At 36.1% G+C, this 12,785-nt stretch overlaps 1 long non-coding RNA gene across 1 annotated transcript; it reads right to left on the reverse strand.

The window, feature by feature from the left end:
* Nucleotides 1-7,263: 7,263 nt before the first annotated feature.
* On the reverse strand, nucleotides 7,264-11,738 carry LOC137022531 (uncharacterized). The gene is made up of 7 exons (XR_010895401.1): nucleotides 11,200-11,738; nucleotides 10,479-10,534; nucleotides 10,159-10,246; nucleotides 9,608-9,672; nucleotides 9,341-9,494; nucleotides 8,183-8,259; nucleotides 7,264-8,032 (listed from the first exon to the last, which is right to left on the reverse strand). It is a non-coding gene; the product is annotated as an uncharacterized lncRNA (long non-coding RNA).
* Nucleotides 11,739-12,785: the final 1,047 nt, after the last annotated feature.

The following is a 12,785-nucleotide window of genomic DNA, read 5'->3' on the forward strand; positions in this document are numbered from 1 at the left end:
AATCAAATTATTTTTATGCAGAAACTAACTCAAAATATTGTCCATAGCAACCAAAACGTAGCAGTTTCACATTATTCTGGCGAGATCAGAAAAATCTTTGCAACAACGCGCAAGCGAGTGATTATGTACATTCACTGAGTGAATATTATGAAAATAGAATATATATTTCTCGCTAAAAATGTAATCAAAACTTATTTTTATGCAGAAACTAACTCAAAATATTGTTTTTTTCACTAAAAAGTAGAGAAATGTCCGCCATGTTTTTTGTTCTCACGGCCGGGCTCTCTAAAGTCACGTGACTTGGACGCAAAACAATAGGCAAAAAAAAAAAATGTAACAGTCATACAATTTAAGGGCCATTATTGTAACCCCTCTACGTTTTGCACTTTGGACCAACGTAGTCAGGATACGTTTTCATATGAGACTGGGTTGGATGCATCGTCCTTGGCCTTTATTGTGCCACAAATGGGGGTCAGAAAAAGAAATTTGCTGAATGTCTTGGCATGGTGCCCAAGATCAAATGGTGAATTTTGGTCCGGGGGATATTCTATAAAGATGACATTAAACTCTACAGCTATGGCCACTGAATTATAATAATAAATAATGTAATTTGCTAAAATTATGCTTCATAAATCTGAAAGGTGTCACTAGGGAAGTTTTCAAATTGCTTTCCAAAAACAACAGGAAGATTCATTGGCACAAATTTGAAACTGTGGTGCCTGGAAGTGTTTGTAGAGCAACACTTCGTAAGTACTGCATAAATGCAGCATGTTGATTATTTCTACACGTACCTTCCTGATACAGTGTGCGTCTTCTTAGAAAACAACACATTAGTAAAGCCTTCAGACTAGAGCTGTACTTTTGAAAGCAGGGGAACTATTAGCATGGCATGTCACTTTCTTTTTGTTTAAAGGCATTTTTATCTCATTACCGCTAACTGCTTTTCATTTACTGACTGTGAATTGTATCTTTCACTAAACAAAAGCAATTGCCACTTTTAAATCCTAATGAACGGGAATGTCTGCATAAATCATAATATTGCTGGAATATGTCTCTGTGCATTGGAAGCTTTGATTTTATTTATTATTTATTTACACAAAGAGCATTGAACAATCGTTAATTACCAGCCTGAGATCATTTACTGGTGTAGATTTTTTGCTGTTTGTTTGTTTGGGCATTTATCTGTGTCGGCGACTTTGTTTACTTGCTCAGATGCTGATCTGAATTGAATTAGATCTAATAGCAGTGTATAAATGTGTTTGTTTATATGAATGAAAATATCAATTAACATTTGCATTACATGTATTCTGTAACCTGTGTCAATAACTAGACATCTCGGGATGAGAACATGTAGTAAAGTATGGGAAGAGAGAAATGTTTTGCATTGCAGTGAACATATATCCAGTTGTGAAATTATTTGAATTCACAGGCTTACATGGCTATTATTTTTCTGTTTGCTGTTATTTTTTCAACATAAACTCATTGGAAAAATGTGCCTGTGCAGCCATTTCTGCAAAATCATGTTACGGTGTTCTTGCATGTTTTATGACAGTTTCAAAGTGAGTGGTGCACCGTCTCCTAACTACAAGCAATGAAAGGTATCTTTTTCCATGTAAATCACAGTTTTTGTCCTAACCATATGCGGCGGCGACACGCGACGGTTCTGTTTTAACCCCCTTAAAGGAAACCCCTGGAATTGAGACTTGTATGGCTTAATATAACATAACCAATGTCTCTTACTGAAATATGTAGTAGAAAACCCATGAAAGATTGACATATTTTGGACAATAGGGAGCGTCATTTAGTTTAGGTGTGATCTACGTCGACGACGTCAAATGCACTCGGTGATCTACTGACTGTTGCTATTTTTACCGCAACACGAATATAATATACGATGCCACATTGTGCAGCTTTTGTTGTAAGTTTCAGTCGATGAACCACAAAAGAAGCGATGCAAGTTTTTACTGCTTTACTAGCGATAAGAGGAGAAAAGAATGGGAAGTTGTGAAGAATGTGGACGAATAAAACTTCCTAAAGATCCACATCTTTGTTCTCTCCACTTTAGACCTGACGCCTTTGAGGCTTTTAGTAGACCACAGCTGAAAGAGCTTACTGTTGCTGATGGAAAAATAAGTGTATGCTTTAACCGAATGCCACGCCTGTTGTGGAGACTGACGAGGGCAGACTATAACACATCTCGATTGAGACAGACTGCCTCAAAACTCGTGTCTGTTGATAGCATAACAGCAGCAGCATCTTCTCAGCACATTTAACCATGTTTTCGATGTTTTCATTCTCACTAATTTTGCGCTCTGGCTCAAATTGAAAAGCCTGATCGGGTTTTAAAATGAACCTCGAGGATATTAAGACTTGTATGCGTTACTAGATTACCGCTGCACCAAAGTATACAAATGAAAAGTATCAAAGGCATCAGGGCTAAAGTGAAGAGAACAAAGACGCAGTTAGGAAGTTTTATTCGTCCACATTTTTCACAACTTCCCATTCTTTTCTCCTCTTATCGCTAGAAAATCAGTAAAGACTTGCATCGCTTCTCTTGTGGTTCATCGACTGAACATTACAACCAAAAGCTGCACAATGTGGCATTGTATATTATATTTCGAGATGTGTTGCAGTAAAAATAGCAATAGGGTAGTGTCAGTAGTTCACAGAGTGCAACCATTTTACATCATTGACGTAGATCACACTGTGCACCTAAACAAAACAGTGCCCCCCATTGTCCAAAAATATGTCATGGATTTTTTTTAAATAACGTAAATCTTTCATGGGGTTTTCTTCTACATATTTTAGTAAGAGACATCATTTACGTTATATTAAGCCATACTAGTCTTAATACCAGGGGTTCCCTTTAAGACCAAAAAAAAAAAAAAAAAAAAAATGTCATTACATGCTTAGACCTTTTTTTTTTTTTTCATATTGTGTGGACTTCAATGAACTCCAGACGGTTGAAGATCAAAATGTCAGTTTCAGTGGAGCTTCAAAGAGCTTTAAATGATACTAGACGAGGAATAAGGGTCTTATCTAGAGAAACGATCGGTCATTTTCTAAAAAATGTAAAATTATATGCTTTATATAAACAAATGATTGCCTTCCAAGTGCTTCCGCCAAACCGCACTTCTGTATTCTTCAAAAAGTTTACACCAGTGGTCTCAAACTCACTTCCTGGAGGGCAGCTCTGCACAGTTTAGCTCCAACCAGCTCCAACTCACGCCTGCTTGGAAGTTTCTAGTAATCCTGAATACCTTGATTACCTGGATCAGGTGTGCTTGATTAGGGTTGGAGCAAAACTGTGCAGAGCTGTGGCCCTCCAGGAACTGAGTTGGAGACCAATGGCTTACGCTGTATGTCCTACACCTTCCCTATTCTACTTACGGAAAAAAATGGAACTGGCGCTGCATTCGTTCTGTAAGTTGAATAATGACCGATCGTTTCTCTTATTCCGCGTCTGGGATCGTTTAAAGCCTTTGAAGCTGCACTGAAACTGACATTTTGACCTTCAACCGTCGGAGGCCATTGAAGTCCACTATAAAGAGAAAAATCCTGGGATGTTTTCAATAAAAACATAATTTATTTTTGACTGAAGAAAGAAAGACATGGACATCTTGGATAACATGGGGGTGAGTAAATTATCAGGAAAATTTTGTTTGAAAGTGAACTAATCCTTTAAGTCCTGGTGTACTCAACTGAGGACATGCATGAAATCAGAAAGTAACAGAAAGTCATATTTTGATTAGAAACTCCTAACATTTTCCTGAGATGTTGAATTATAACAATTTGAAAATTAGTCAGATTTAAATGATAATTACAAAATATTATCATAGCATCAAGGAGTGCTAAATTTGATCATTCAGTCATATTTAAAGACCAAGGAGAAGTTGTTGTCCTGGTGAAACCTCCAAACATTTGTTATCTCTGAAAAGCCCTGAATGTGCTCTTTACAGGACATCCAGAGCAAAAACTGTAACATGTATTGTGTCAGAGAAATTCACTAAAATATAATGTCCTTGTACAAGGACAGAGGGATGCAGGAGGTTAGAAACAGTTTCTATTTTTCTGCGACATCGTGGCTGGAACAAAAACACAAAGTATGGCAATGATAATCATAAGTACTGTTTATGTGCTTTTTTATTGTTAAAAGCGCCCGTTTGAATATCAGCTTTGCAGCCGTACCATGGATAATTCATCTCAGATTGTAAAAATAAATAAATGGGCACAAGGATGTCAACTCTGTCAAACTGTCAACTCATTGTGAACAAACAAGTGCATTATATGACAAAGATTATTATGTACTCATCCATTTCATTGTGACTGCTGCACACTCTTCTAATTGGCGGTGGTTTTAGATTAATTTTGTTGCGTCTCGTAGTCGCGTCGCGTCTGGTGTGGACAGACAAACTGCTTCTCGCTAGAATCTTATCACATCACGTTTGGTTAGGACACGGTGTACAGGTTAGTTGCGTTTGAAAATAATGCACCACTTATGCTAATCTCTAAATAGTGTTAACAAAAAACAAACATCAGATAAAAACACACAACCATGTCATTGTAGCTGCTTCTAGAAGTCTTTGAGCTCTTTTATTGTGATTCATACACAAGCGCTAGTAACACTTTATAATAACGCTATGACGCATTAGTTAAGCAACAGTCAATTAATCATTTATAAAACATTAATAGACATTAGTAAGCCATTTATAAATACAGCTATAAATGTTTTGTTCTTGATTTATGAGCATATCTATAATGATTTTAATAATAATAATAATAAGTGTATTTTCATACTTTATTAATGATCAATTTATCATTTCTAAATTATGTATTACATTATTCAAAAAAAGTTGTCAGTGGTTCATAAGATCATTTAGAAAGTGTAAGTAAATGATTAATAAAATATTTAAATGTACATTTATGCATCTTATTATTTAGACATATGGGACCCTATAATACACCCGGCGCAATGCGACGCAAGGCTCAGCGCAAGTGTGTTTGCTAGTTTGCGTCCGGCGCCGTTTTCCCGTTCAGCGCCACGTCCTTAAATTAGTAAATGCATTTGCGCCAGTTAGTGCGCCCATGGGCGTGCTGGTCTAAAAAAGAGGTGTGTTCAGGTGCATTGCTATTTTAAGGAGCTGAAAATAGACTGCGCCATAGACCAACTCAAACCTGGTCTAAAGTCTAAAGTCAATGGCGCAATATTTTTTTGTTAGAGCGCGTTGGTAGAAACTGTGGCGCGTCCACAGTGTGCGTTGACTTTGCTTATTACACACAGGGATGCGCATCACACAAACATGCCAAATATTAAAAACAAAAGTGTATTCTTTACAGTGTAAAAGTATATTATTGTGTAGGCTACATAAATATAAAAATGTAATGATGAATAGTCAATAATACTATTTTCAATTCAGCCTATTACTACTTATAATGATGAACGAAATTGGCTAATTAATTGAACAATCGTGCCAATACACACACATATATATTAACTGACTCATCGCGCGGAGCTATTTGAAAGCCTGCATTAGCAAGCCCGCTTTAACTTCGCGCACGAGCAGATCGGTTTCTTCGCGTTCAGCTTTTCTGCCAACAAATTCCGGCATGTAAATAGCAATCCGCCATGGCGCGAGCGCATCTCGCTCTTAAAGGGAAGGAGAGATGACACTCTGATTGGTTTATTGAACGTTACGCCCATTACTCATTAAGAGAATAGGGACAACCCATTTCAAAAATGCGCCCCGGCGCACGGACCGTTTTTCCATCGTTAAAATAGCAAAAGTAGATTTGGACACGCCCTGAGTGCACCTGCGCCATGCGCTTTACACTTTGCGTTTAGATCATTAAAATAGGGCCCATAGTATTAGTTATTTAGTGTGTTAATATATGCTTCCTAGTGTCAAAAAGACCTCAGTACTAACTTTAAAACATTAGAGAACAGCAGTGCAGAAGATCACTGAACCTTTAAATCTCATTTATAAAAGCTTAAATAGTCCTCACTGTAGATGAGCTCACAAAAATTGTTAACTAAACACTTCTAAATGTTTTATAAATACCTGAATAATCATGAATTACAGTAGGAATATGTGTTAATAAAGCATTTATAGCTGTATTTATAAACGTCTTACTAATGTCTATTAATGCTTCATAAGTCATGAAGTAACTATTTACTAATGCTTAACTAATGCTTCATAGCGTGAGTTATTATAAAGTGTTACTCAAGCGCTTCACATCACCAGTACCAGGTGAGCTTCAGAGCAAGTTTACTACATCCATAAAGCCTTCTATATGCGATGTAAACGTCAAAATGTATTTGTTTACAAATCATATACTATGGTAAAAGTATTTTGAGCTCATAACACAGCATTGTGCAAGGAACTGCAAGAAAAAAATAATGTTTATTAATTGATCATTTTTTTGTGAACAGAAATTAAAGTTGATGGTGTTTTACTGCCACTAGTGTTCATTTCAGCTGGAAACATTCATTTTTGCAGTTTTATGATAATTTATGTACCTAGAAGCACATTTTACAGTGTTGATTCTTTTTCCAACTGATGTGTTTATACAAGTTTTTTTTCTTTCAGATCGAACTGTTAGTTGGATTATAACTGAATCTTAGGGTGCATCTAAACATAGCTATTGATTTTGGAAACAAATGTGCATTTTCCCATAAAGCTGCAATAGAGATCCTTTTTTATTTTCATTTTTACCTGCTGTTATTGGCCTAAATGAGGGGGATGATGGTTATTTGTATATAGCCTCTGATAAGGAGTTTGATGAAACAAACGGCGTTCCGACTCAGCGCTGCGACCCACAGTGAAAGAACCGAATCGAGCCTGAGAGCCTCGCAGCTGGGAAGCACACAATTACTCCTTCCTCTGCAATCAAACGCAATTATCTTTTCAATTTTGTGTTTTGTGTTGTCAGTGTGCTCGATTTATTTATTTATTTTTCTTCAAGGCCCTCTGAATTGTCCTCATAGTCCTTTATTCGCCGGATAGACACTGGCCTGGAAGCTGTGTACACTCTAAAGAAAAATGGTGCTATATAGCACCAAAAATGGTTCTTTGGCTCGTAATCATAGCGGAACCTTTTTTGGTGCTATATAGCACCTATCTTTAAAGGTGCTATATGGCACCTTGTCGTATGGTGCTATATAGAACCATAAGAGGTGCCATATAGTACCAGCAGTGGTTCTTTGGCTCGTTATGATAGGGGAACCTTTTCTGGTGCTATATAGCACCTATTCTTAAAGTTTTCTAGCACATTTGTCAAATTAGAGGTGCCATATATTGTTTTTTGAGCTAGCAGGGCCCGTTATCATGCCAGGTACTACTGTAGATGAGTCAATATGCTTCTAAATTACACTTTTATGAACGATAATTAATAATTTCTTACCAAATCATGACTTCAAAGATTCAAAATCATGTACTAAATGCTTACTGAAAAACAAAATACATTACACTTTCAAAACCTTTTAATTTATTTCTTTAATAAACTCACATTATACTCCCCTTTTATACACATACAAAATAATGCAACAAGCTTGAAATATGTACATTTTTGAAGACAATAGTCCTGTTTTTACATACTGAGTTATGCTCTGAAGTCCTGCAGTTTCTTTTTTGTCCTTCGGGATTTCAAAAAAAATATAGAAACTGGAACTTAAACCATAAGAAAGGGAGCAAGAGAGAGTATTGACTCCAAAACTCTACTCACAGATTGAGTTGTACACTCATTTTACAGTGACAGGAAGTCCGACTGCATCCTTCAATTTCAAAACAACATACTTCAAAAAGGTCAGTGTCTTTTTCAGTCCTTTAGGGCACTGGATTGGATTCGATTCCAAACGCAAAATATACACATAGGAGGAGGCCCAGTGCCATCAAGATGTCCTCACTCTACTCTGTGATTAACTGGCCATCCAACGTGAACAAAATGTGGTCATACTGCATGAGATGATCCTCCCGCAGGCTTTAGGCACTATCTTAGGTGTTGGGATGACAGGAGGGCTGGTCTGAGCATGGCCCTGGAGAAGAGGGGATAATAGCATTAACCATCTTCACATATTTATTTGAAAGGCAAACCTTATAAGCTAAATTATAACAAAATGTGCAATAAGTGTCGTGCTTTGATTAGATTGTGCTTCACACACTGTAGTCAACTGTTCATGGCTCACCTCAATGTCAAACAGCAACCCCAGGTCCACCTTGAACAGTGCAGGCAAGAGGAGAACAGCTGCTTCCAACTGTAGGCCTTTAAACAAAATAACATCATTAGGTTAACATAACAATGGGGATGCTTTTACCCAATACTTTTTTTTTTTTTTTGCTTTTTAAACATTCATTACTGTGTGTAAAGCCCAAAGTATACTTCGTATTTTATGCGTATGCTTTTTCTGAACTCAAAACAAATTAAGATCTTTTTGATGAAGTCTGAGAGGTTTCTGTTCCTCCAATGATGAGGATGAGTAATTAATGACAGAATTTTATTTTTGGGTAAACTAATCCTTTAAAGGTGATTACCCTTGCACAAATCAAAGCAATTCTCAAACAACACAACTGGATATTCATACAACTTCACATTTGTACGAGACATACACTAGAGCTGCAGGATTCTGGATGAAATGAGAATCATGATTTTTTGGTTTCAAATAGAGATCGCAATTCTCCCACGATTCTAAATAGACAACTAAAAATAACATTTATTTTACTAGTTCTAGCAAAATATTAATAGCTGGACTCTAATTGCCGGAAAATGTTTAATTTGAATGAATTATTTTTAAAAAATGGTTTTGAATATATTAATGGCTCATTAATAAATACTTGTTTCACTACTGGATGAATCAGGGTTTAACCTTATCCAATCTATTGAATGAATGATTCAATGACAATGTCACTGGTTGCCACCTAGTGGCTTAACAAGGTAATTTATATACAACAGTTATTTGAAGCACCATGTTAGTTTCGATTTTCTCTATTTTGATCGCTATCTGATGTCCAGTGTTTATATCCTAACTGTAAACTTTTGTCTTATTACTTATGTGATAATTTTAATATTTGTGAAAAATCAAATAACCAAATCCTTGAATAACTACAGTGTGGTTCAAAACTGCTGTTTCTGGATCAGTGGCAGCATGAACACCGAATGTTCCGGTAGGATTTTTGTCAAAGGTTTAACAGACGCAGGCGAATCATTGTCATTAATAAAGTAGGATCGCGTGGGTGTTTGAATCGAGATTGCGACCTTTCTATGATAAATTGTGCAGCTCTTACATATACATACAAAGTAAATCAAAGGGGTTTCGGACAAGCCAGGTTGATGATGTATGTCATACCTAGAAGCAGGGCACAAGCTGATGTAACTGAAGTAAGTTGATTCAAAACTTTAACTCCCTCAATGTCAGCAGATGGTTCATGAAGTTCTCCCCCTCCTTCCAAATAATGAACATTGCCATGGTAAGCTGCTCCTCAATCATCTGTCTGGTTATCCTAATAGTAAACATAAAAAAAACCAAATTCGGTCACCTTTTGCTAGCATAACTACAAAATACACAAATTTAGACTTATTTTTCTGAAAATAAACCAAAATAGAATATTCTTACGTTCAACTCAGAAAGTACTCCTTGATGAGGTCTTCAGGACTTTCTCTCAGGTGAATGTTTTCAGCCTGTGATAAAGCAATTGTGATTAATTTTCTTAATTAAAAAAAAAGCACAATAATCTGTAATAGGAAATCAAATTTTTGCAGATATGCAATAGCAAAGGACAAGAAAAAGAAAATAATTCATATTAATGACTGGCCAAATTTGCAATTAATATATTTATGGACAATACCAGCAACACTTGTGGCATTGAGGGATCAAATAAATAAATAAAAAAGGAGCTAAAAAAAAAAAAATCAATTCTTTATTTTTCCAATGCGTTTCAGCACACAGGCCTTCGTCAGTGCTAAAATACTACAGATTTGCATCTGAAATGCATCTGAATCAGTCATTGGTTTCATTTAAAATTATGAATTTATAATATATAATTATAAGTCTGAAAATAAGACATGCATCAATTAATAAATTAGCTTTACACCCTAATATATTTAATCATTCTTGATTAAAGGGATATTTCACGAAAAATGAAAGCTAGCTGTTAATTTACTTACCATCAGGCCATCCAAGTTGACTTTTTTTCTTCAGTAGAACAGTAAAGATTTTTAGCTGGAACTGTGATTAATTTAATGTCAATGGCTACTGTCAAAAAAAAAAAATTAATACAAAACAACAAGAAAAAAAGTCGCATGAGATGGCATAAGAGGGAGTTGATGAATGTTTTGGAATGGATAATTCTTAGTCTAAAGTTTGTTAATGAGGATGACATTCAAGTCAATAGACCACATTAGATGGATTTTATTCAAACATGTCCAACATTGGTAATTCATATTATCTATTAACAATTATAGCCGTTTTTATAGAAATTACTTACCATGTAAAGTTATTGCAAAGTGTCCTTAGTCGTCAAACATTGAGGAGCTTTAGATCCTAAAAGGGGGAGGGGAATCAGTGTTTATAAATGGGAAAAAAAAATTGTTTGCTGCAGTACAAGTAATTAATTAGTAGTGTAAATACTCAGCCATTTCATTCTACTAAAAAAAACACCTAGCGCTAGTCAAATGAAGTAACGTTAAGCCTTAAATATGTCTTTACTCACACACTTTCTTCGTCATTTTGGTCGAACAAATCAGAGCTAACGTGAAAAAGACAAATAAAAGAACTGACAAACATTACTTTAAAAACCTAAACTCAATAATTGTAATGCGAGGATCCCCTCAGCCTCGACTCGAGCGTCTCTCCCGCTCCCCACGCACTTCCTGCCCGCATCATTTCAAATAGCACGCGCTGCTTACACGGTAAAGGAGACGTTTCTTTTAAAAATTATTTAGAGACATATTTACATGGTCCAAACACTACAACAATAAATTTCTATAGAATAAAACGAGTAATGCAACATCTTGTATAGAATAGAAATATTCAATTAGCGCTAACCTTTATAACGTTACTGCAGGCCGCTAAAATTCAAAAATTCGGTTAGTTACGATTTCGTTAGTATTCATGTTCACAAACAACGCTAATTAACTCTAAACCGCTAAAACACATGTTCAACCTTTGCATTTTCGAGTATATTAATTAAAACATTTCCAACCTACCTTATTTCATCCGAGTCCAGGGGAAAGAAAATGGCGGCCGAGCAGAAAACTCCAGAAAGTCTCGTGAGTCATGACGTCAGAAAGAAAAACCGTCTGTCACGGGGTCCTTAAAGAGAAATTATCCTTTGGCTGAAAGTGAGATATTTGAGCAGTTGAGTGTAGCCTACTATAATATTGAGAGCAATTCGCAGAAAGACGAAGTAATCAGACTCAAATAGTTATAGCAATCCAACTTACACCCATATTCACTAACAGTGTAGAGGGGCTTGGGGAGAAAAAGGTTGAGAACCAGGTTATGTTTAGAAAATACACTGTAATTTAATGTTGTTTTTAATCCTTTCCCCAACTAAACTAAGAGAATAAGAGAGTTAGAGAACCTTTAAAGAACTATACAGAGGCTTAACAGGTTCTTTGTATGGCAGTGGTGCTATATAGCACCTTAACCACAGCAAGGAACCGCTGAAGAACCACTGAAGAACCGCTGAAGAACCATACAGGTGCTTTACTGGTTCTTTATAAGGTAGCGGTGCTATATAGCACCTTAACCACCCAAAAGAACCGCTGAAGAACCATTTTTTTTTAGAGTGTAATAAAGTTGTTCTTCTGCCTCATAGGGAACTGCGCTTATGAATACTTGAACTGAAGGCTTTTAACTCACACCTCTATATTTGGGCTTGATCGCGAGCTGTCGGCACTATAACACTTGTGAATCTGACTCACAGGGATGTTGTGAAATGACGCCATCTTGCTAGTTTTATTTAAAGATCATCCCATTTTAAGTAATCTATAAAGATCTCTGAACAGCTGGAGGAAATACCAGGTTACAATAATGGATGTTCCTAATAAAGAAATCCCTGACAAGACTGCAACCAAAGGCACATTTGACCTTTTCTTACATTTTCTAATGAAATTAACAGTATTTGTCTTAACAGACCTAGAGCATTCTTAAATTGCCACGGATTATGTTTGCGATTTTGTGTCGGCCAAGTGTGAAGAAATGCCACATCAAATGAAATAGTCTACAGTGGATTTCCATGGAGAGCTCGTGTGTAAGGAAATGCGTTATGTTTGTTTACGCTTGGGTCAAATTCAAACACTCTATCATGAGTAATTCAACTTGGAAAATGAGCCAAAACGAAAGGTGGTGTTTTCATGCTTGTCATAACTGAGTAATTACAGGAAGGAAGTGTTAACAGGGTTCAAGAAGGCATGGCTTATTTTTACACCAGGTGTAAATGAATAAAGGGTTTCTTTTTGTTTTTCAAATGTTGAAAATTAGAGCTTGTACATCACTTTAGCCCACAACAACAACAATACACATTTTATTCAGTATTCATGCCAGTAATTACAAACCTGGTCTCCAAATTAAAACACAATGACTAGAAAACAGCAGAGCAGTCTTTATTCTGTTATAAACATGAAGCTTTAATGCAGCTTTTGGGCATTGGTTTGGTCTTTTCTTGGATTCATATTTCAGACAGTTTGATGTGTTATGAGTTAACATGCATGCAAGCAAGTCAATCGACTGTTAACATTCAATGTCAAATGAATGCATGAAGGTGACACTGATTCCTCTCGGCTTCTGT

Source organism: Chanodichthys erythropterus, chromosome 7, assembly GCF_024489055.1.
Source record: "Chanodichthys erythropterus isolate Z2021 chromosome 7, ASM2448905v1, whole genome shotgun sequence".
Classification (NCBI taxonomy): Eukaryota; Metazoa; Chordata; class Actinopteri; order Cypriniformes; family Xenocyprididae; genus Chanodichthys; species Chanodichthys erythropterus.